Source organism: Sardina pilchardus, chromosome 11 (assembly GCF_963854185.1).
Source record: "Sardina pilchardus chromosome 11, fSarPil1.1, whole genome shotgun sequence".
Classification (NCBI taxonomy): domain Eukaryota; kingdom Metazoa; phylum Chordata; class Actinopteri; order Clupeiformes; family Clupeidae; genus Sardina; species Sardina pilchardus.
This window is the reverse complement of record NC_085004.1, coordinates 30,180,281-30,204,663: the sequence shown is the minus strand read 5'-3', so window position 1 is coordinate 30,204,663 and position 24,383 is coordinate 30,180,281. Positions and strand designations below refer to the sequence as shown.

The window sequence follows — 24,383 nt, the reverse complement described above, 5'->3', positions numbered from 1 at the left end:
GCAGTGCTTCGCTCAGTCACAACAAGGTAGCGCATTGGCTAAGGGGATGCCCACTTGTTAGCACACAGACATCCTGGCAGAAACAATTGAAATTCTACCAGCGCAAGGTTCAAAGCTGAGTGAGAAAACAAGCAAAACAACAAACAAATCTTTTGGTTCAGAGAGTTTTGGGGCCAGGTCCCTGCCCATATCAACAGCGAAAAAAGAAGCAGGAATGTGGAGGCAGATGTCATAAAATATGCACAGCTAACATACCACCACACTGAAAAGAAAGAAAGAAGAAAAAAAATACTCTACAGGTTCTTTTGATGTTAAGTCCTTTGGTTGTGCATGTCTTCATTCAAGTAGCCTGTGGATGTTCTAACCTTCTCTAAAACTCTCTCCAGTACGGCTCGCTCTCTCTCTGCATCAGAGTGGCGCAGTGCCGCAGCCCGGCTCAGGATTTCTATTTCATGAGCGCCGCGCCTTGCCTCTCCCCGATTCACCACCCTGGCACGCCGGAGCGACCTGCTGTCCTCCACCTTGACGATGGGAAGTCTCCACCGTCTCTGCCCCTCCATTATCTGGACCATGGGAGTCGGAGCCTCGGACCAAAAGTCTTCACTGTGGCTCCCGCAAACGACCATCACCCTTTAATCCCACGAGCCAGGTATAGGCTGGACTGGACTCACTGGGTGGCGTTTCTTTTTTGCTTTTTTGTACCAGCCTAAGGGGTGAGATGGCCCACTCATGTATAACAAAATAACTGGGTTTAATCCATAATGGAGACCACAGCAGTCCAGGAGCAGTTGATAATTAATCTTTAGGTGAGACATTTGCGGCTGTGGTGGGCACTCGGCAGCGGCGGCGGTCATGCCCACTGGAGCTGAGGGTAAACAAGGCTCCAGAGTTCCCCTGGCCAGGCCATGACGCTGCAACCTCCAGAGGGGAAAGTGAAGCTTAGTTTTGAGTAAAGCAAAGAAAGTTAAAGAAAAATTGTCCTGAGTGGTTATTCAGGCGCTTCAAAGGCAGAATCTCGCCAGGAGTCAGAAGTCATAACAAGTTAAGTTTTCAATCTCACCGCTCTGCCTGGACGTTCAGGAGCAGCTTGAAAAGTGCATGAGCACGCCTGATGGAAATAAAACATTAACTCAGTCAGGACTCAGGATGATTTGCCAGTGTTTGACCTACGGGTGTAAGGACGAGCCCCGGGCACGGTGGTACATGTTAGATAGATAGATAGATACTTTATTGATCCCCAAGGGGAAATTCAAGTTCATGTTGGCAAGGGACATACGAAAGAAGGGCATGTCAGCGTGTGAAATTTCACACCCATCTTCTCTCTGTTTCAGACTTAACTATCTGTTTTGCTGTGGCACGAACTGTTCTTGGGTGAATTTTTTTTACTCTTCTGGCTTTTCACATTCTTTAAAAATGCATAGATGTACACAAGGAGCATTCTCAGTGAGTGAGGCTAGCACTGGTTGACAAGAGCTGACGCTGAGGATACAAGGAAATGGCCCTCGCTCTGGAGATGGTGGGTAGCAACCCCTCTGATTAGTATGCGCTGGACAGAGCTCGCCTTTGATGTAGCCAGTGTTCTTTTCACCCACCAGCCGCATCAACATTTAATGAGACCTGATATCTGGCTTTTTAATAGCCGTGAATATTTCAGACAAAAGCAAATTGCATTTGGAATAGAAGTAGGTCGTCCGCTGTGCTTTGGCACGTTACTTTTCGGCAAGCTGAGGGACACTCGTCTAAAAAAAAAAAAAGTGTATCTGGCGAGTTTCTTCATATTTTTTTTGGTATGGTCTGTCCCATACATGAAGCTGGATTTCTCATGACTCCTGGAATCCTCTTTATGAAACCCTTACATGTTATGTGCAGATACAGCTGCAGGCAAAACAGAAGCTGAATAATTGATAACTTCAGGTCAGGCTGCACAACCGACACGCATTACCTCAATAAAGATACACTGCTTTCCCATCACAATGGATTTAGGAACATATCTTGATTGAATCCACTGTACAATACTCTATTGTAAACATGCTACACAAGGTGATCACTGACGAGTTATGCAGACCGAAATGTAAAAGCACAATATGCCAGGCTACATACAGTAGAGTACACCCACTGTACTAAGTTTCATGCTCTATAATAGGCATCATTTCATCTCTTTTTCTCCTTTATCCTTGGACCACGCTTTCAGTTCTCACAGTCCAGCATGTGCGTGCGGGCACAGTGCAGGTGTTTAAACTGTGATGATGTAATTGGCCACAAGGGGGGTAGAGACAGAGGTTCCTCAGTCACTGATTTGATCCCCTGGTTATTGATTTCTCGGTCTGGCTCTGACAAAAATAATTGCCACATGTAATGTATTATTCAATTACAAGACAGAGCTCTCAAGTTGGGTTTTGATGGTCCTTTTTGAATCACAGAGACCTATAGATAATTCAACACGGAGACCCCATTAAGGAGCCCTGATGTTAAAGGCCTTGTGTTAAGTCTCAAATTTATTAGCACCGGTCACACGCCCACACTTTTGAATACGTGGTCTTTGTATAATTGAGGGAAGTAGGATTAACTCAGAAATAAGTCCTGGCTATATTTTATTTATTTACCCCTGGAATGTAGACCAGCAGAAACACTTTGAAAATTGAAAATTCTGCCTCAGTGGATATGCTATGGATTGTCACCATCATTGTCCTAACCAGGGTCTTTTTTTACTGACCATTTTCAGACCCCTGTGTCATATCTGTAGATGTAACTGAATACATTTAGGTTTTGTGCATGGCATACATGCCCATATTGACAACGGTCAGAATTTATAATGACATTGAGCTTGTAGTGTGTGAAGTTGTTTGAAATTCCACGGGCCATGAGTGCAAACTTGTAGCACAATAGGATCATTTGTCGAACAGAGATGATTCCCTTAAGCAAAAGAGGGCCACAGGCTACAATTAGGGATGAACATTTGTGCCACAGTACAATCTTCCAGCAGAAAGGCTACATAAATGTTTGGTGATGACTGTTGTCTTTAACTGATGCATGTCTATGTCAACAGATTGGTAAATGTCACATTCCCAGTTCCCACCTGGGCACGATACATAAAATATCACAGGACAATAAGCCTGCTTGTCTACCAAAGTGCAGCTGTCACAGTCTGTTATAAACATAGGAAAGAGCTTGCATACTCGTAGATGGCTCTCATGTCCATTCCAGATTCACATATGGTGATACATTTTAAAATACTTATTTTAGAATTTTGTAAAAGTTTTGTTTTTAAAGTTTTGTTGTCAGCGAGTGAACAAGATGGTGGTAGAAGTGTGTGTGGGTGTGTGGGTGTGCGTTTATGTGTAATACTGAATTCAGAGCAATCTATTGGCGACAGGAAAAAAGGACCTTTTCATTAGAATAAAGGTTTTGCCACGTACAAAGAAATCCACAGAGCTGGTAGAGAATCTGCCATATAATATGAGTCTAGACTGTGGCTCTGAACATACAGTACCTTACAAAACACCGGTGCCCAGGAAGCCTTGACCTTCGTATAGGGTGGGAGATGCGCACTGCTGAGAATGCAGACTCTTTGGTTAGGGGATACTTGGTTCATGTTCTGGGTCTTCCTAGTTCTCTTGCTTCTAGGGATTTCCATTCAAGGATGCTGTGGAAACACATTAGGTATCCTCAGGGAGGCATAGTGCACATGTTCATGAAGAGACAACATTCCAAAGGCCCCTTGTTTCCTTCATTACCATCCAGTAAAAGATAAAAAGAGGAAGGAGACTGACATTCATAGTTTAGGAAAAAAATATAGCCTGCCATATAAGTTGAAAAAGGCTGAATCTTTTAGTTATAGCATATCATAGTCAGCCTTAAATGTATGTCAGTCTCTAAGAATGAATAATAACATTAAAGTTTATGAATTCATTTCACATGAAAAATATGTGCTCTAATACAGTATATAGTATATTCAATTTCACAGACTAAAATGGTGTTTGGTTTGCAGAGGCCCGATCAATTTTCGCTACATTTGAGTGAGTCTCTGGAACACAGTTTTAATGACAGTCTTTTCGAAAACACTTGTTTATTCTTTCAACACCCACGAGTGTTAATATTTATCATCAGGCTTAATTGGCTTGATGCCGTTACACAGCTTCAGTCAGGCTGCGTGTTGAGCTGGCCTGAGTGTTGTTTCAAAGTCTTTATTATTATGACTGTGAAGGCTTGTTCATTAAAGTTTCACATTCCATTTTCATTAGGATGAAACTGATTCTGCAAATGAACGGCTGCTCGGGAAGAGTCAAACCCTGCAAGCTATCACAAGGGATGTATGAGGTCCGTATTAATTATCAGGAATATGGTCTCGATCGAAGATGTTAATTGCACTGATGGTTGGCTGAGTGGGGAATTGCAAGGCATTTCAAGCAGGGATAATAAAAATGAATTTTTAAACAAAGGGATCTTAAAATAATATCTAATCTACGGAGAATAGCCACTTCAAAGGCATAACTCCGAGCTTTGAAATTTATCTTTGTGGTCCGAAGTCTTAAAGACGAACACCATGAATGGCTCCGGCAGCCTAAGTTTATCGATGGAGAGAAGAAAAAACAAGAGTTAATTAACAGTTATTACAAGCCTTTTTCTACTTTAATTTGACTTTCAAATATTAGCATTTATATATAAACTATGCTGCTGGCATCTGCAAATGAGTCCTCAGATCCCTAATTTAATTGGGCTCCATTGTGCATTCATGTCACCTTTGGAAGTCCTCTCACAATAGCATAAATTATTAATGGCCTAAATACATTTAAAGCTGTTTGCCCCTTTTTTGCACTGGATTATCCAAATGCCATAGTGCTGCTTTATGTGACTTATCTCACTTGACTTTATACTTTCTTTATTTTATCCCCGTGCAAAGAGAATGGAAAGCAGAGTAATTATCAACACACATAATTGGGAAGAGAAAAAAAAGCAGCTTAATAGCTTTCCAAGGGACTTGTGATACTCATAACAGAATGCAAATCTGAGAGAAGAGTCATATGTTCTATTTGTATGCACTGGAATTATGGATTTTGCATAAAAATAAGTTTATGTTCTCAGTGCTTTCTTTTGAACTTGTGCACTTCGGTGAAAAGAACAGTGATGCATTGAGACATCTCCATCTACAGCATTTTGTGCAGGCAATCGAAAAGTCTGCTGCTTTCACAATCAAAATCTACAGTTTCAGGCAGTCGCTCCATTCATTCATGGGCCACCTCATGGCTGTCTTTGTACCCCCCATGTTAAAAATGCTAAAATTGACTGGATGAGTCAAACTCTGCCCCCACCCCTCCCCTTTTTGCAGCTCTCCTCCTCCTTTCTCCATCCCACCTCCCTCCTGCACCCCCCCCCCCCACACACACCCCCACCCCCTGACATCCCACCCCTGTCAACGCTCATCTCGCCTGATGTCACTGATCAAACGCACCTGCCAAGCCCCGCCAACATTCCAGAGCGTGTTCGCTAATTATCTTCAAAGCCTTGCCGACTTTGCACTTAATGGAGAGGATTCAATTTTACTTAACGGCAGGGGCAGGCGAGTCGTACACTACAATGGTATTTATTTACTCATTTGAGGAGAGTCTCCAGAGATACAGCGAGTCATAAATTATGGAAGACTATAATGAAAACTTCCAATTTCCACTTGCTCGCTTACACGGCACCCAAGGTTTTGTGCCACATCTATGTTTAGCTAAATATGCACTCCCCATCTTTGTTGTTGCACAACATCTAAAACAGGATTGTGGGTGGTATTGTAATAATTGTTCTCCAAGCTCAACGCAAACGCCCTCTTGTGATTAACATGCCAGTTCTTGGCAATTTTTCATCTAAAGGCATTCCATTAACACCAGGGAACAACAAAGCTCAGAGAACAAAGCCCCCTGCCTCATTATCACCATCATCATGTTAAAAAGTAATTAGACAAAAGAGCAGTAATTGTGAACTTATGGGAGATGTGAGGTAGTAAACGCTTTACAAATTACCAATTACTTTTATGGTTCCAAGACGGCTTCCTGACGGAGACGAGAAGAACGAGGGAGTAGAGTTGCCTGCATGTGCCCTTGGTTTCTAACAAAGTCCTCCCCACTAGTTGGTTTGTGTGTGTGAAATTAGTACTATAAATAACCCTTCCTTTCAATGAACAGACTTCATTCATACTAGTATGATTATGAAAACCCTTTTGTTTCCAGATAAAAGTACCAAATGTCAAGGGCACACTGTTGTCTCTGCATGACATAGTTCATGGACAAGGAACCTGGTAGACCATTTGATTAAACTTGTAAAGTGGAAGGAAACAATAGCAAGCGATTTTCCATTATTGAATTTGAACAAGATGGGTCATTTGAATTTTAATATCTCACCTCTACTAATTGGTATTTCTACACAATAACGCAATTGATTGCCTGAATTATTGTCGTTATGTTACTCATAAATTGAACAGATTTTCTGAGTAAAGTGTTTAAACAAAACAAGCATTCAATTTTTCACATTATCACACACAGCTCTCTGAACATATCATACATGCGACAGTCCTTTATCACTTGTGTCCTTGCATCTCAAACGAACTTTCTCATTTGGAAAAATGTGGTAGCCACTGTTATGACAACTGCCAATGGGGCCCATCATTTAAACTTTGCTATTTCTTTTCTGTTTTATTTTATTTATTTCATTTTTTTTTTTTTTTTTTTGCCTCCACACCCGAAGACAGGATGTCAGTGGTGGTGCAGTGAGAATATTAAAGGCGGAGGCAGCAGGAGGTGACAATCTCAGCTCTCCCTCTTCACGCCCGTGGTGGTGTGCCGGCTATAATTATTTAATCTAACTGTGTCTCTTCGCGCCTGCCTCCGCGGAGTGCTCCTCTTTAAGGCTTTCATGTCTGTTGTCCTCCGCCAGAAAGCAGTGACATCTGAGGAGGGACCGCACGTTGTGTCTTTGTTAAATCAATAATGCCGACCAAGAGCTTGTGGCTTAAATTGATCAGAATTCTACCATTAACAAACCACCAACATAAAAAGCAACATTGACACATCTAAAGTGCCAGGCTTTAAAGTGCCTCATATGTGCAACATCTCCTTTGTGTAACAGGACTGTCAGTGACCAATGTAGCAGTCATCTCTGTTTTGTTATGCAGTGTAAACCAATCTATCATTACTGCTTTTCATTACTCTCATTTAGCTAGGGTATTAATTTGCCAATATTTACATTGGCACATGCAGGCTTACATATTTTATAAGTGTGTCTGTGTTTGTCTGCATCTCGGAGATTACTGTATATTTGTGTGTGTGTGTGTGTGTGTGTGTGTGTGTGTGTGTGTTTGTTTGAGTGGGGTGTACAACATCTCCACCTCCATTTTTTATCTCTATCAGGCGTTCTTCACACACAGCTTAGAGAGCACACACACACACACACACACACACATGCTGGTCCCTGACTTAAACCCCACTAAACAATGTGCACACTGTTGCTGAGAACCCCATAACAGCCTGTGTGAATAATTCACATGCAATTTAAAATGAGAAAATCAAACAGAATATTGCACATCAAAGGCAGCTTCCTAGAAGGCGAATTTCTTTTTAATTTTCTTTTTTTCCCCCTTTCGTTCACCCATGCACGGACAGTGGAGGGAGGAGGGTAGATTTCAGTGGGTACAGAGAAGACATCTTGTGTGTGTAAATCGGAGTGCGATTATTTATCATCAGACTGGGTCCAATCCCCCAAATGCAGGCACTGGTCAACCCATTTGGGAGATTTGCCCGTGCAAGACAGTTTATGTAAGGAGCCACAGTCATATCAGTCATGAGAAAGCAATTACTAGAGTTGGGTGGGAGGGTGTAGGTGTGTGTATCTGTGTGTGTGTCTGTGTGTGTTGGGGAGGGGGGGGGGGGTCTTCAACCCTCATCCATTTAAAAGAAGAACACGTTTCTTTGAAACCGTCGCTTTCTGCATGGTTAATTCCCCGACGTTGCCTGTACAGTGGGGCGAGGGCTGGCTGTGGGGGCGAGGAGTACGTTTGTGGCGGAGGAAGCGCCCGATGCTCTTAAAAACAAACAGGCCTTACTCTCAGCTGAGCAAACACTGGGGCCGCCGCCGCAGAGGGTGTCTCTCTGTGTGTGTGTGTGTGTGTGCGGGGAGGGGGTATTGGGGGGTGGGCTGTATCCACTTTTTAGTCAATTTCCCATTTCATGCTTAGAAAGATGTTTAGCACCCCCCCCAACACACACACACACACACACACACACACACAAACACACAGCGCCGCCACAAAGCTTGATATAATTCCCCCTTCTTCTCACACCGTGGCTCAGCTCAGATCTCCTCCTCTGTCAAACACAAGCAAAGGCAGAGCAGAGTACCCACACGCTGCACCCAACACACTCACCACAAACACTGTCAGCTCCCATTATAACCAACACAAACAGAGGAAAGAGCAGTGAGTGCCTCCGATTTAGGGTGATGATGAGCTGAAGTTTGATCAAACCAAACAACACCTCTGCGTCTTGGGCAAAGGGATGGCACACGTGTGGGAGGGAAAAAAGGTGAGAAAAAAAGACTTTCTCACCTTTCATTTCTGATAAAGCTGACATGAAGCTTCAACTCCCTGCGACTGCTTTGTCGATGTGGGGTTGTACATATGCTATGTGTGTGTGTGTGTGTGTGTGTGTGTTGGTGTGAGGCAAGGAGAATACAACATAGCTCCATCAAACCACTTAAAAGTCACACATGCACTGTATGCACACCTTTGCCTGTGCGCATGCGTGCACACACACACACACACACACACACACACACACACACACACACACACAAATGTCCCCTAAATGTAGTTTTGTAGCATGCATCTTACTGTTTACACTCACACTTTTACAATTTGCCAGTGCCTGTTGTTCTACACAAATGCACAGATTTCGTATTTTACCATAAAAGTCGGCTTTAGAAATCAATGTGTGAAATGTGAAAATGGTGAATGTAATGTAAAAATGTAAGCATAGCAATGTACATGTTTCTCTAATTAATTTCTCTCTACAGCAGTATTTTGTCAGTTTACCTATTATTTGAGGGGATACGTTTATCAAGTCCAGCGTTTATTTGTCCATCGCTGTGACACAGCAACAGTAACCAAGGAACATGGGTGTCACAAAGAGAGCAGAATCGATCAGACTCGCTCCAAAATAGCCTGCTTTCAGTCTCTCTTATTCTCTTATCTCTCTCTTTCTCTCACTGCCTCTGCTACTCAGAGAGAGAAAGAGAGAGCATGAGAAGAGGGAGAGAGAAAGAAAGAGAGAGAGAGGGGAAAGGGAAAGAGAGATAGGAGAGAAAGAATGAGAGAGAGAAAGAGAGAGAGACCAGCTGGGTTTCCGCTGAGTAGAGTAAGCCTAAGAGAAACAACAGGTCCCTTTCTGCCCACCAGGCCTAATCCCTGTGCCCTGCTTTAAAAGGCAAATGAAGAGTCTTGATAAGGACCTTGATAACCTGAGTTCCTTTTAAGTGAGATGACCTCCTGCCTCCAGCAGCAAGCTCCCTGATGGGCAAACACCTCTTTTCGGCAGCCTCATTTCCACAGATCAATATGCCCAGGTCTTATGAAGAGAGCCATCTATACACCGTCACCAGCGCACTCACACACACACACACTCTCTCTCTCTGCCTTGCTTACACATACACACATTCCCTGCCTCTCTCTTTCCCCCTATTTCTCTCCTGCTTACATACACGCACGCACGCACACACACACACACACACACACACTCCTCAGCTCCCTCCCCTTCAGCCTCCACTGCATCACATGTTTATTTATGCTTGCCGTCATTAGGCTCCGTTTCGTTTTTTTTTATTAACTCCACAATGTTGCAACGGCAAAGGAAAATACTCCAAAAGGACCACCCACCCCCACCCCGCCCCAACTTTACTGCTTAATCAATGAACTTAACAATTGACATTTTCATGGCATTTTCATACCCCTCTGATCAATAGCACCATTGAGCCAATTACTCCCAGACCACTATCTGCAAGGCAAGCAGGCCCTGCATGATATGATATGGGCAGATAGGGAGGTTAAACCATTGCTCTGGTACGGCTAAATACTTGTTTAATTAAGCAATCATACTGATTAAATAGAGTCAGTCATGTCAAGACTATAGGGGAGTTCTTACTGAGCATCTAGAGATTATCGTTCTTGCTATTGTTTGTGATCAGATCAGGTCTTGACAAGATGTATATCATGTACTGTATTACCACATAATGGTAACTTTGCCAAATCTGTATCTTCTACAGAATATTATTTAGTCACATGGAAATTCATCATCTACAGTCTCCCTAGGTACAGTAAATATGCGCTGTAAATATTTTGATATATAGACTACACTGGATTGTTTCAGAGACTGTTTAAACCTTAAAGGTTTTCATAATTAGAAGACATTTGTTTACAGACTCCAGTACAGTATCTTCTTGTATGTAACAATAACAGATTATACCACGTCATAAAATAAGGTATATCCAGTAAATGCATATACATCCCAGAAAATGACTGATTAGAAATAACGATTTAAAAAACAAAATGTACACGTTCCTTACCCTTCATATTTAAATGGTGCATTATACAAATGAACAGATGGTGGCGCCAGAAAATCAAGGTAGAAGCAGCACAGAGCTCTAAAACACCATGGATCAGAATCACAAACCATCAACTCGTGCCCAGTGAGTCAAGATCTGTGTGTATGTGCGCGTGCATGTATGTGTGTGTTTGTGTATGAGTGTGTTCATGCATAAATGACATGCATGTGAAAAAGTGTGTATGTATACATTTCAACTCTTGGTATATGTACTCTATGTGTGTTCACGTGGGAGTGGATATGAATTTGAGTGAATGAGAGCATGTGTGTGTGTGTGTTTGGCCAGATATGTGTGTATTTATGTGTAGTCTTTGGACTGTAAAAATACAGTCTCCAGAAGCAGAACAGTGCTCATTTTCAGGCCTGGGCCAGGAGGATGAATAATGTCCAAATTCGGCTGTGCAGAACCAGAAACTTAGTCCACTCTGCAGTGCGGGGCATTACAAACACACACACACACACACACACACACACACACACACACACACACACACACACACACACACACACGTGTATCTCTCTCTCACTCACTCACACACACACACACACACACACACACACACACACACACACACACACGTGTATCTCTCTCTCACTCACTCACACACACACACACACACACACACACACACACGCGTGTATCTCTCTCTCATTCACTCATACTCACACACATACTGTACACACACACACACACACCAGATTGCATTTTTTACCATTGCTGAAATTTTGTCCAAGTGTTCTTGCACACATTGCTTCACATATGATGAGTGCTTAGTCGGTGGGAACCATCATCCAGTGAATAAAACTATACAAAATGAGCCCCTTATATTCAAACAAGTAGTGACATAGCTGTGGTTTGAAAGTTTTCACAGTGACTGGGAGAAAATCAATTTCTGTTCAAAACTTTTCATAAAAAGAGGTTGAGAAAATGGACACTTTTCAGCACTAAGTATCGAAGTACACAAATGTGAACGCTTTCGTAGAAGTGCTTAAGCATTTATGACCGCATGTCATGCTGTAACACTTGATAAATGTCTCTGAAAAATGTGCTGATGCTTTCACAGTCTTCCTAGCAATGCATAGATATGACAAGTAAAGTGCCGCATGCTTTCACACCACAAATAAAACACAGAAACACACACACACACGCACACACACAGAAAACACAAATGTGCCTTTACAACACATATTAATAACTTATTTCTAGGGCTCTTGAAGGACTAATACTTCATTTGTGGAATGATTACAGATTATAATTCTCAGACTGAAGGAATCTCAAGACTTGCCGTTGTTATCGCTGGCACATGGATGCATTCTCCTTCTTCTCGCCCCTTTCCCTAATCATAATGTGATCATGTGAGAACTGCCATGAAACCACTTTTTCATAGTGAGGTCAGAGAAGGCCCAGAAAGACACATCCCTCTCAGTCCCCCCCACCCCCATTCCCACCCGCCCATGCCGCTTCTCATTGTTATTCTTAAAAAGGGAACGTTTACGACAGCGCTTAACCAAACTCTAAAAAAGTGATCCATTTCCATCGTGTTTCCCCAATGGTCCCACTCCGTCTGAACTCCCAAGCCATCTTTTGTCTCAGGTAAATCTATCAGAGTGTGACGCGGCGCGGTGCGGTGCTGTGCGGTGCAGAGCAGGCAGCGCGTATTAAACTTCACACCGACCGGGCCAGCCAGGAGGATATCCAGGGCATGCACTCGGAGGATTGCAAACAATCTACATTCGCGGGGAGACTAACATCTCCAAGTGCACATCTGTGGAATAATTCACCTCCGTTCGCCATTAAGATTGCGATGGCTATCACTGCCCGCTGATAGCTTTACCTGGTGGGCTCGCGCTCGTGTAACTGACATTTCATATAGTTAGGTTTGGCGGGGCCCCTCGATCTGGACGGCAGCGGTAGCCGACTTCTCTATTTTATCAGTCCGCTCGGAGCCTTCCAGAAAATAATTCCGCAGCAATTACCATATGTTGCGATTGTGGTTTTGGAACAACACCGTGACATCTGTGTTATATTGGCATCTGGGGCACACTGTGGGGACGTCCATTGCCTTGCGCTCGGCGCTACAGCTAACCGAGCAGGTGCTCTCGCTCTCTCTCTCTCGCTCTCTCTCTCCCCACCAGCCTCTGATGTCTGCTGGTGCTGGGGAGAGGAGGGGGAGGGAGGTGCTCCTTAATGCAAAATCGGCGCACAGAGCATGGCTCTCAGCCTCTTTCTTAATGAGGATTCACAATCGGAGACGGCTGCTGAAGGACAAGAAGGTGAAGGCAAAGTCGTCTTGCAGGTTTGGCTTCATTAGCCACAGTATGGAGCCGTGTGTGTGTGTGTGTCTATGTTTATTTCCAAACAAAACATAGCTCGCTAAAAAACACGCGCCAAGCTGAAAGTAAATGTGCACTCCAGAAAGGGGAGGACTGTACTTTTTAACCTTTTGGCACGTAGAAGGCGTGGGCTTACAAATCGTCACATTTAAAACTATTGCCTGATCTCGAGAGGACCAGCCATATTTCAGATCATTAAAAGTACATCCAGTGATTTTCTCGCAAAGTGAAAAATGTTGCACCTGGCAGCATCTATCAGAGACGACATGCTCCTGAACGATTAATTATTTTCTTTCGTCAGATGATGTAACTTTACTTCAGAACAGTTTTCTAAAATGTTATCAAGTACTTTTATGGATCATATAATTACTGTCTGATTTTTTTTTACACGAAGTCTCACATTATGACTTTCAAATACCAATTTATACAGTCCTCTAATTTCTGCTGTTGATGTTCAGTCAAGTAATGCTATGACAGAGGTACTTATTTCATTGCTGCTAATTACATGTTCATGTTGCGTGAAAATGTTAGTCGTATGAACATCAGAGATCAAGCCCCACAAATGTAATGAATACAGGAACTTATGATGAGCTGTCCTAGACACTAATGATCATACATTTATTTCGTAGTAATCCACAAAAGTTAGCTAAAAAGCCCAAAGATAAAAACACTTTACTGAGCCATACTGAAAAAATGTGTTCACTGTTTCATTTCTATGTGGGAAACAGTCTCTAAAGGGGATCATAACAATACAGAAATTACACATCTCTGTGACTGCAGCGCATAAACATCTTACTTTTTGCTCTTCAACTCTCTCAAAACTCATTTGCACCGTGGAGCATTTGAAAAGACACTGTCACAAGCCCTTCCGCCCCAAGGCTTGCCTCAGGGGTACAACTGTGACGAGGAGGTCCCTGCTGAAAAGAGGAACACGCGTGTAGGTCGCGCCTCACAGGAGAAGCCTCTGGCTCTCCTGGGGGCAGCCCTGAACCCCGCAAGCTTCTTGCTATTCTCACCTGAGGGAGTCAACACCTGAGTCAACACACAGAGAGTTGCACACACACACACACACACACACGCGCGCGCACACACACACGCACGCACACGCACACACACACACACACACACACACACACACACACACACACACACACACACACACACACACACACACACACACACACACACACACACACACACACACACCAGGAGTGCAGTCACTTCTGCTCTGGAGAACTATAGCTTGTGGCAAGAACACATGGGGAGGGCTTTTAAGTCAATCAACACAGGCATGCCACCCACTCCCTGCTAATTTATTACAGCTGTACCAATTAATGTATTAATCCCGTACATTCATAAAGCATTAGGCAACATAAAGCAGTCAGAGGAGCCGATAAATGAACTTGTTTAAGGAAGCGGGGCCTTGACAATGCTATGAGCACTAATAAACAAGTGTTTACTGCGTCTGTGGTGGAGCGGTCAGGGAGATCACGTCTCTGGAGATGGGGGAACACAAGTCTGACGTGGCTTGACAATGCCGGTTGAAACACATCATTGTTCAAAGAGGCTCGGCTCCAATAAGGGATTTAAAAGAGGACTGGGAGGCCTCTGTTTATCATTATGTACAAATATGCTCGCCATAATTTGCAGCTCCAGAGGGAAGAAGGGGAAAGATTAAGATTGTGGGGTGTGTGTATGCAAAGTTAAAAAGGACATTTCAGGGAGCCCTTTGTGTGCATATGCAAGTCATCTGCCATATTACTTTCACTGGTGAAAAGGTTAAAAAAGATGCTCAGAAACTGATCCAAATGACAATCTTCTTGAGGGAAATGTGTAATTAGTAAACCGATACATTTCTGCTAAACGCCGTCGGTTCATCCAAAAAGGGAAAGGGAGGAATTGAGCGCTCTGACCGCCACATAATGTTTTAATAAATGGGAAGAATAAGTCAATTAAAAAGGAGCTATTTAGGTCCTTAAGGAGGGGACAAACAGTGTGTTATAGACAGAATTATAATCAGTATCACATTTTACACAGTCGTAAATAACACAGAGAACATGAGAGGACAGGCAGGCGGCTTGGGATTCTGAAATACTGGTTAAAGAAGAATAAAACTTTCATGGTTAGGCAAAATAAATGAATTATCATCTGAATTATAGCTTTGCCTTGCAGTGAAGCCTTGCCACCATGAACCATTAAAAACATATGCTAAACTTTTTCCCTCTACGGCTTAGAGGATATTATTTCATTAGGGTTCAACCAAGCAACGATTTCCTTTTCTACATAATGGGCAGCATAGTGTAAACAATTTAGCTGAATTACCAATAATCATTTTCAGCAATGTTGTAGATAAGTGAGAATATGTAACAGATGACAAGTTTTTTTTCCATTTTGAAGATCCATGAAAAATACAAAATGCACAAGAACACGTACACAAGGTACTTGGTAGGTGTAGGATGTTCTACAGAGACCAAGCAGTTTCAAAGCATGTAATATAATTTGCAAGACATCTATAGAACTTTCTCAACCACACACACACTTAATTCTGTTAAGGTAACTTCAGCAGTTTTGAGGTAGCTTCCGCCACTGCACAGCTTGCGTGATGTGGGCCAGTTTAGGTGATGCAAACCCTCCCAATACTTGCACGCAGAAATGACAAAAGGTCTGATGGGGGAGACGAACAAGAAAGGAGAAGCCAAAGTGCGACCGAGTAGGTTAATATTCAGGAGAAAATGGTTTCATCTGCTCGTGCATATTTCATCTGTGCATGTGTGCAGCAGCAGTAGTGTAGCGTAGTGGCGCATGGATTTGCCGCTCAGCGCAGATCTCCTGCTTTGACATTTTCCCATTGTGCACAGTAGTGCAGCGGGCAATAATTAAATATCAGGTGCATAAGCTGCTCTTTAATTTGACATGTGTGCTCCAGGCAATACACACACGTGCCGCGGCTAGAGGGGGAGGGGGGGAGTTGGGGTGGGGGGGGCAGGCGTGGTTAGGGGGAGCGTAATTGCAGAGGAATAAAATATCATATCAAGAGCAGAGCGGATCATTGTATCAGGTACTTGGTGACAGCTCGTTTGATCATTACGCCTGGGCTAAAGAGGTTGGCTAATTAGTTGCCATTAAAACTCACCCTCTAATCAGGGCCGTTCTTGCATAAAGAATGTCACTGGCTCCAGATGACTGAACAATGCTGTTAACCCTTGCATACCCAGTTCCATTTCCTCAGCAGTTAGCTATTTTTTTTTTCTCCACTTGGGGAGGAGATTTGTGCAGGTTTGGATTTTGTGGCGGAAAGCTATGCATTTGGGTGATATTACATACAGCAATTAAGCATTCAATCACACACAGACCAAACGATGGCGGACAAAAAAAAACCACAACACTCAGCATGGGAATGGATGCTTTCAATGCAATCACAATCATCCTTTAGATGACTGCATTTGCTCACAATTTACTTCATATTTAGAGAGACACGCAGTCGGGTGAAAATAAACTCTCAGCGGCAAAACGTTTGCGTGCAAAAAAGAAAAAAGAAAAAAAGAAGAAGAAAAAAAAAACGCTGCCAACATTCACACGCAATACAGCAAGAAAACAATTTGGATCGTGCAAGAATGTGAAGTGACTGTTTCAAATGTGCTCTTTAAAAATGCAGCGCAGGGACCCTGAGATGGAAACGTAATAAAATGCGAATGAGAGTGAGTGTGTGTGTGTGTGTGTGTGTGTGTGTGAGAGTGAGGGGGGGAAAAGCACGAGCAGCCAGCACGGGATGAAAAAGAATGCCTCTCGGACCCGCCACAGATGCATTATGTCAATAGCTCGGCGTATGAATTCTTCAGAGCGAGCGGGAGAGGGTCCCCGGTGAGCGGGCCACTGTCTGGAGAACTTTTGGGTGCCTGGCGCTGTGACTTTCAAGGATGGCACAGAGTGCTCCACGGAGACACGCACGTGATATTAGCTGACAGGCCGGTATAAATAATAAGGCACATAATGCCATGTGTGAGCAGCGGCAGCGTCGCCGGGGGCTTTCAACAGGTACGGCCCCTTGCCGCTGCATTTCCATTTTGTTCAACAAAGAGCCAGCCATCATGGGGGCGACTTGTGTCTGAAAGCTTTGCCTGATCATTCTTTTATGTGCCACTTTCCAGAATGCACAGTATTCACGGGACCTCATGATAATAGGCGCGTCGGGATGGGATATGAGGGGAGAAAGGAGGAGGGGGGGGGGCGGGGGGGTTGGATCAGGCGATGGCGGTTGTCAGACTGAATACACTCAGAGGGGGCCGCCCAGGGGACCGGCCAGTGTGCGACACTCTAGTCGCTGCCAGTCGCGGGCCCACAGCGGGCCTGACCTCCCCATCAGCGGGAGCAGCTGGGGCCGCTAGGAGGCTAATGGCTGCCATGTTTGAGCCGGGGCTGAGCGAGCGCGGCGGTCGGACGCTGATGTCATGTGAAATGCATTAGAGGTCGCCGACTCACGCAGGACCAGCGCGGTCGATTGATAAGACTGTTAGGCAAGCGAGGTGGAAACACGACTATTCTACAAGGAGGGAAAAGAGGAAAAACACACACACACACACACACACACATACACACACACACACACACACAATACAGAGCTCTCGGGCTTCATCTTGAGTAGGTGTTTTTAGACCTCTGAACTAGAGTGGAAAATTGCCCGAGTAGTATATAGCATTGTGCAAGTGCATTAGGAAGAAAAATGGCTATACTTTTTGACTAGCTCTGTGTAAAGTGAAATTACTGTCATCTATGGCAATAACTACCGATGTCAAAGCCCCGAGGAGCATGAGAGTGTGTGCTGCTTAAGAGCATATCTGAGCACACTCACACACACGTGTGTGGATGTGTGTGCTGTGCGTGTATAAATATGTTTTCATCTTTGTTTCAACCACAGAGGATGCTTAAAAAAGACTTCAACGAAAAACTCAAGACAAGGCCCTTTCTCTCTTTTGATGGTGGCTTCTTCCCAAACCGACGCCAAGAACTCTCTCCCTCCCTCCATCTCCCTCCCTCCCTCCCTCCCTCCCTCCCTCCCTCTCTCCCCAGCATGAGCAGCCCAGCGCTCTGTGCGTCATCTCCTTGACTCATGCACTGCCGCAGCCAGCACAACAATGACAGTGGTGGGCCTCCCTGCCTGCTGCCGCACGCCTCAGAGTTCACAGAGGGTCTTCGGAGAAGCGCTACACATGTGTTTTGCGTGTGCGTGCGTGCGTGTGTGTGTGTGTGTGTGTGCGTGTGGATGCGTTTACAGTACTGTACTGTATGTGCAGGCTCCGCGGCAGGCGGAGTGTGTGTGTGTGTGTGCGTGGATGCGTTTACTGTACTGTATGTGCAGGCTGCGTGGCAGGCGGAGTGTGTGTGTGTGTGTGTGTGTGTGGGTGGGTGCATTTACTGTACTGTATGTGCAGGCTCCGCGGCAGGCGGAGAGTGTGTGTGTGTGTGTGTGTGTGTGTGTGTGTGTGTGGGTGGGTGGGCGGTTGGTGTCGTCGCCTCCTCCTCCGCCCGCCGCTTAAATGACTGCGCCTCAATGGCATGCCAGCGCTGACCCTTCTTAACGAGATTAATTTGGAGGCAGTAATTTACTTGGGGAGGCCACGTGGAGGCAGACAGACAGGCAGGCCGGGCCGTCGTCCATATGAGACTCATTTCCCATGCGCCTCATTGTGTGCTGGCAGCCGCCGCTTTGTGTGGGTGGATCTGCGGCTTCCATCTTTTTGACAAATCAACACAACACATAAAAAAAAGCAACGCAAACATTTCCACCCCACCTCACCCCTCACACCCCCCTCCACCCCCCCCCTTCTCATTCTCTGGCTCACTTGGAGAGAGGGAAAAAAAAAAAAATCACAGGACTGTATAAATTAAGATTGCCTGAAAAATGTCATTAATAATGAAACGTGTGCGCTATTTTCCCAATCCTGTTTTCTCCTTATAAATAAATTATCATTTGTTTCTCAGCATCGTTGCACAAAGGCCTCAGACTCCTTTCACACACACATACAGTACACACACACACACACATATTTTAATTATTCTGAAATAAATGCAACATGAATGGATTGAGTCTGTCGTCTCCTTTCCTCTTCTCATTTGCAGAGGAGGAGGAAGGGCAGAGAGTGAGCTCTCTCCGCTGCAGGGCCGGCGTTTCACGATGAAGATAACCAATGACCTGTGAAGGATTAACGCCAGCGGATTCGTAAAATTACCCCCGCTGATAAAGTGGAACAATTTGGGCCCTCGAGTTTCCTGCGCGGAATATCCCTCAACGGCGCGCCGGATCCGGGGGAACATCACTTTCTCACGTGTAAACAGCACCGCCGTCCCAGGACGAATCTGTCAGGCGGTAATTAGAATCAGGCTTGCTCCCTCTCTCCCCCTCTTTCGCGCAGAAACGGAGGGGAGTGACGAAGGGAGGTTTATTTTCGACCCCACCACATGCCCCTCACCAAGCACTTCCACCCCCCCCACCCCTCCCCACACACACACACACACATATAACCCCAGCCTGCTCCCCAACACCACCACCCCTATCCTCCACCCATAACATCTGCAATGCAAACACTCCACCTATCTAAGCACAGAGCTGTCACCACACAGAGCGATGGCTGTACACACAGACATGTGACCGCGTCAGAGTCAAAGCCCTGTGTGCTGCTGTGGATTACACAGGAGGGCCCGCTCCGCTCCTCCAAGCCCCATGACACAGAGACAGGCCTGACTGACACACTGACATGGGAAACATTTCCACATATACGAAATGTACAAGCAAACCATATTTATCTGCTGTGTTTATTTCATGCAACTTGACTACACTTCTGGCCTGGAAAAAGATGACTAACAGAGAAAACACACACATACCCAGATGCACCAACAAAGTCTGTGTGTGTGTGTGTGTGTGTGTTTCTGGAATATACTGAGAGCACACTCTGTTATAGGATACAGTGCATGCATACATAATCGTGCTCTTCCTCTGTTCTTGCAAATCTGCACATGAAAAGATGCTTTTTTTTGTGTGTGAAGATAATTATGCATTATCAGCGTGAATACATTCTATTTCTGTCTTTCTCTTGTGTGACGACTACTGTATATGCAGCATAATATAATGGGCTGATTGTTGCATTACTGGATAATTAATTAGTGTTTAAATATTTACAATGTGATGAATGTTGAATTAGTCATAGGATAAATGTACACATATGTACATTCTTTCAAGCACAATTATGTTAATTGTGCTTTGTGTGCTGGTTAGAAAGACCACCAAAGTATATATTAGAGATCATTAATGACTCAGTACAGTACACTTCAAAAGCAGCTAAACCAACCAGAATAGTGACTGTCAACAGGAAATAAATATGTATAGGATATAGCTTATACTCCAAGGTATCTCTAAAATGTGCGGGAAACACATTTCATAATAAGTTAGAATATGTCAACAACATACAATTGTACATGATCCTCTATTTAAAATGAACACTTTGTCATAAAAGTAAATATGTCATATGTGCTTGGAAACAAACACTTGTAACATGGCAATGAAAGAAGAGAGGAAAATATGTAGTCAGGCAAAACTGCACTTGAGTGTCTGTGAATGTGTGTATGAGTTAGAAGTGGGTGGTGTGTGCACGGGAGAGAGGCTGAAGTGTGTGTATGTGTGAAAGAGAGAGAGAGAGAGAGAGTGGTGGGTCATGTCTGTGTGTGTGTGTGTGTGTGTGTGTGTGTGTCAGAGTGAGAGAAGTCGTCTTTATGTGTGTGTATGTGTGTGTGTGTGTGTATGTGTGTGTGTGTGTGTGTGTGTGTGTGTGTGTGTGTGTGTCAGAGTGAGAGAAGTCGTCTTTATGTGTGTGTGTGTGTGTGTGTGTGTGTGTGTGTGTGTGTGTGTGTGTGTGTGTGTGTGTGTGTGTGTGCGTGTGTGAATGAAGAGCATTGTCTGCAGCAGGCGCGGCGTTCCTGGGGCCCTTTGAAGGGCTGAGTCTGAGCCGTGAGTCGGTGATAATTAGAGAGAGATGACCTTCTCATTAGAGCCCGGCTCCTGATGCTCCCGCGTCCCCCTGCGCTCTTAATGGATGCCAGCCACACAGACAATCTTGGAATATCAAAGCAATTCTCTAAGATATTTATTAGAGTCAAAATTACAAAAACACATAGCAAAACCTTTGAATTACAAGCGCTAATGTATGCAGGGCCAAATGAATAGCTCGACTTCTCCCCCCTTCTCCTCTCTCTCTCTCTCTCTCTCTCTATGTCTGTCTCTCTTTTCCCTTCTCTCTCCCTCTCTCTCTGCCTCTCTCTCTCGTAGCTTAAATTTTTCATTACAAATTTCCGGGGCTTCAAAGTACCATCTCACAGTCAGCCCCTTTCTTCTCTCCTGTGTGACAAAGAACTGTCAAAAACTGTCCCTGTGTTTGTTACTGTTTCCCTGCCTTTTATTCCCCCCTTACATCTAAATGTCAAATAGCTTGGTTTAAATACAGCACAGCATCCTTGCCCTGGCAGGCCTCGGAGGAAAATGCTGTGGAGGCTGTCTAAAAGGACCCTAATTAAACTTACTCATTGATTTTGTTTTAGTGTGATGTATTCTGTGCAAAAAAAAAAAAAAAATGAATCTAGAAGGAGCTCTTATTAAAATCATTAGCAGCTTGATGTTATCTGAAAAACATCTCACTCTTTTGGCACTTAAAAGGCACATTCACGGGTTCCTCTTTAATGTTACAAGAATGGCCTTCTTTTCTGTAGTTGGAAGAGGGGGGGTGGCGGTGGCGGGGGTGAGTCAGACAGAGAGAAACCGGGAGGCTTTTTCTAAGTCTGGGCTTCAAGGAGAAGCACAATACCTCACTGTTTCCACCGTCTTGGACAGAGACCCAGGTTGGCCAGAACATGAGCCTGTGTGTGTGAGTGTGTGTGTGTGTGTGTGCGTGCATGCGCGTGTTAGTGTACCTGAATGCAACAGAACTGGGCCCCCGCTCAGAGATGGTTTTGACACGTTCGCTCCAATTACGCACGTGCCGAACAGGGCCCGGCTGGAAACGGCTGGCCGGGGCCATTTGAATGGGGGTGATTTAGGGCCTAGGGCTTAATCACAGGATGTGCCAAACCTCGAGACACGGAGACAGAATCTCACTCAGGTCTCGCTCAGTGGTGATACAGTGCAGCTCCAGGCCATGAGAATGTCGACTACCACTGAGGTTTTCACCATGTCAGGTGTTGTATGCGATGGCTAATTGGCAGCAGGAATTAAACGCTTTCTCACATACACGGTAAACATGAAAATGTGTGCACCAGTCTTGGCACTCCCCTTGTTTCCTGCTTTGGCCTCCTAGCACTCAGTGGCATTAAGGACTAATTCTGAAATGGATAAATCTATAAAAAAAAGACAACTATTACGGTCCGCTGACCACCCAAAGCAGAAGAGGGAGCCTCATCGTGTGAGGGTTTGCAGATCTTCCAAGAGTTTGAGCTCGTGAAAACTTGATGACATAGTTCTACTAGATAATAGTTCCAGTGAATACAATAGTGCGTGTGTGGGTCTGTTTCACCTGGAAGGAACTTTGTTCTAAGAACTTTTGTCTAAGCTGCCATATGCACAGTAGTTATTTTGTCCTAATGAAAAAGGCTGCTAGATTTAATGTTGTAGGTCTGAAAAAAAGTTACAGTACTATCACAGTGTAGGTAGGTTCTTTATTCCATGTCTAAACAGAGAATCAGGATTTATCAAAAGAAAAGCCGTGGTGTACTGGTTAGCGCATCGGGCTTGTAACCGGAGGGTTGCCGGTTCGATCCCCGACCAGTCCACCACGGCTGAAGTGCCCTTGAGCAAGGCACCTAACCCCTCACTGCTCCCCGAGCGCCGCTGGTTGGGAAGGCAGCTCACTGCTCTGGGTTGTGTGATTCACCTCACTGTGTGTTCACTGTGTGCTGTGTGTTCACTAATTCGGTTAAAATTGGGTTAAATGCAGAGAACTGAATTTCCCTCACGGGATCAAAAAAGTATATATTCTAAAAGCGAACACTGATTTTGGCTTTGTTTTCACATTTGTATGATCTAGAATAGATATGTTAAGTCTAGAATGTTTTTTGGACAGCGTATTGCATTTTTAAAGTTTCAGAGCCTCAGGACAACTGCTTCACTTTTCACTCTCTGACAAACTATATGATGATGATACCCAAACCTGTTCATGCTAAGAGCAATGCCCTGAGCAACTTCACACAGGGCAGCCACAGTGCTATACAACCGGATTTTAAGGGATGCTTCCATGGTAGCTCCTTAAACATTTAGCATATGTTAGGAACTTTAAATCAAACTTTCCATTGTGAAGTGGTAAGAAAAGAAAGATTCAACATTCACATTTATTAATTTAGCAGACACTGTCGTCCAAAATGACTGACATATGTCAGCTATATTACAAGGGATTACACTGTCGCCACAGCAACAGTGTTAAGGTTAAGTGGCTTGCTCAAGGGCACAATGGTGGAGGCTGTGAAACTTCCATCATTCCACCACTACACTACCACCGCCCCAACACGAGAGCAAGAAAGTGTGACTCTTGAAAAAGAAAACAATTTTGTATAATCTTAAGTCATGTAACAACACTGTAATGTATTCTTGAAACGCAGTACCGAAACAAATAGTCTGCCATGGAATGGTAAAGGTGGAAAGAATAATGAAAGAATCTTAAGTAAAAATGTCAAAATGTCATTCAAAAGCCATTGAATGTCAAAGGAGTAGTACTATACAAGGGACAGTACAGGTAGGCAGGCAGAACAAAGATATTCACAGTTTGAAAAGATCAACTTTTGAACCTTCAGTCAATATGTTCACACTGTGGCACAATGTGATATTACATAATATAACAAAAATGCAGCTTAGGAGCAGCGAAAAGCACTCTGACTGGGAAATATTTCAGTGATTTCAGGGTGAAAAAAACTGTCAGAAATCTGAAATACAAACTTTAACTATATTTCACATATGAAATAAAACATAATTTTGATGTTGTTTGTCTTAATGTCAGGCCGTGATTGTGAAATGAAGCAAGCCATAGTCTATCAACGCACACTACAGTTTTTTTACTAGCGATAAATAATTTTATGCCTGATGTACAGGGACATAAGAGGTTCTCAATGGCACCAGTTGCAAATGTAACGATCAAAATGGGCATGACTATTGGGGACTGATTATTTTGGTTACAGACGTTGATTGGTGTTGACACAAGGTTAAAATGGATCAAATTGTCGTTTGGGTTTAATCAGACTGTGATTGACAATAAATGAAACATCTGATTTCAAAAGTGTAATCGTTATGTGTAGGCTATGCAACTTCGAAGGATTTCCCATGCCTTTTGTGTCTGTGGATTGTGGGAATAAAGTTGTTGGGATGGGGACTACTTTGTGAAAGGAGGCTGT

The 24,383-nt window shown here is 44.1% G+C and overlaps 1 long non-coding RNA gene across 1 annotated transcript in view; it reads right to left on the bottom strand.

The window, feature by feature from the left end:
- LOC134095958 (uncharacterized) overlaps positions 1–24,383 on the bottom strand; it is a 121,725-nt gene that overhangs the window by 17,512 nt on the left and 79,830 nt on the right. The window contains exon 2 of the long non-coding RNA XR_009940658.1: positions 3,491–3,643. This is a non-coding gene — a long non-coding RNA (uncharacterized LOC134095958). The remainder of the gene's footprint in view (positions 1–3,490; positions 3,644–24,383) is intronic.